The sequence below is a fragment of the Octodon degus genome, unplaced genomic scaffold (genome assembly GCF_000260255.1).
Source record: "Octodon degus isolate 3935 unplaced genomic scaffold, OctDeg1.0 scaffold00366, whole genome shotgun sequence".
Taxonomy (NCBI): domain Eukaryota; kingdom Metazoa; phylum Chordata; class Mammalia; order Rodentia; family Octodontidae; genus Octodon; species Octodon degus.
Window position 1 is genome coordinate 401,593 of NW_004524942.1, and position 1,933 is coordinate 403,525.

Consider the following 1,933-nt stretch of genomic DNA (forward strand, 5'->3'; position numbering starts at 1 on the left):
GTGCTACTTGGGCAATCTCAGTCAGTCGCAAGAGACCACTGTTCGATCCCCAGCTCCATAAGCCATACCACACTTGCCCTTAAGGCAGCTGACAATAGGCAAAAAAAAAAAAATTGCTTCTCCAATTTGGGTCTTGCCAGTCCTTTGCCAACCAAAGATGGAATACTAATTTGGATGTATGCTGTATTTTAGAAGATAACCTTACTAGAAGTTCAGCTATGCTAAGAAATTTCCTCTGAATGGGGGATAAGGTCGAAACTTCACTTCACTGGTGGGCCTTTAGAGCATTAAGTTACAAAGAAAAGTTGAGCCACACACTTTTGTTACTTGAGGGTGAGGGTGGAAACCCAGGTACTTTGAAAGCATTGGGCACCTGGAGAGGAGCCAGGGCAGGAATGGTTCCTCCCTCTCTGCTCCTCCCAATGCCTCAGTTGATACCAGGTAAATTTGGAGGGTCCAATCTCCAATGGACTTTGCTCACACAAAGGATAGCAAGAAAGTAGAGTGCTGGTCAGCTGTCATATTCTAGTTCTTGATGCTGGTATGTATGTGTGCTCTGTATCCAATTGAAACTGGATGGAATGAGATATGGTTTATCAATTGACATTTGCCTGAATAGAGTGGCCCTTGCTAAGAACACGTTCTGTTGTTAGGCCATACTCTTTCATTAGAAATCTGTGTGTGTGTGTGTGTGTGTGTGTGTGTGTGTGTGTGGATGTTTTCTGTTTCCATTGACTTATCCTATTAGATCTTTTTTAGAGCCTTCTCTTGAGTTTATGGGAAACAACACAATCAGGAAAGTCACCTTTGTGCTCTTTTTTAAGTGTTAAGGTCACTGGCAGTCCATTTCTTTGGGCTTCCTGTTACAGTCATCCTTTTATGATGTCCACGGTGTTTTTAATTACAAATAGCTAGACCTTGGAGGGGCTGAGCTATTTGATCTCTCTAAGAACCAGAAATCACTTGACTACTTTTAAAGAATGAAATCATTTGCTCCCATGCTGATGGCCTGCTTCAACACCCCATGTCTCCATCCCCTTCGGAAATGCTACCTCATGGTTTTCAGGGCGTCTTATCACATCACAAGTAATAAAAGACAGTGTTTCTCTGGTGCCTCTGTAGCTAAGGAAACCACCAGGTTCTACCAAAGGCTGTTTAAATAGAAGCTTTTACTGAGAGTTCTTTAAAATCCCTTGTAAAGATAAAAGTGTACCTTTCTGCTAAGTATTCTTATTCTTGTATGTGGGACAAAAGCCTGGCTGGCTAGAACACCAGGCATCTTGTCATTTGTTGATGGTGGCAGAACAAGAATGAAAAAACAATTGGGTAGAATTTCAGTTACGAAGAAATAAATTTATAGATGGTTGATGCTTTTAAAATACATCTGCAAATACTTTGGATTTAGTGGCTCATGTCTTACAAATAGATTATGGCAGAAGCAATGCTGGTTGACTTCTGAGGTTTGGTAATGACAAGAAGCTTCCATGTGGCCCTGTTTCTCTCTTTCAGATTACCCGCTTTGGAAAACAACAGCATCACTCTGTAGCAAAATTCAAACAATCTGTATAGTAAAAAAAAATGAGGTTCCTTCCCAAAGAGCCTCCTGCAACCCTCCGGCACACTAGTGAGCCCCTGGGGAGGCAGCTGCTCCTGACCCAGCTAGGCTTTGGGGGTCAGTGCTGTGCCCAAGATTTTGAATGTCTTATCCAGCACAGAAAGCTTTCAGAAATTCTCTGGGGGAAGGACAATGGAAAGATAGAGAAACAGTCAGAATACAGAAAGCTGAGGTCTGATGGAACCTCCTCTCCTGTTGGGAGAAAAAGAGTGAGCGGTGACTGCAGAGCCTTTCTTTGCTGGGAAGGTGCTCGCTTCAGGTGCATGTTGTTCCTGGGACTCACCTGATCTCACCTGTTCCCCTCATTTGTTTTTTTGG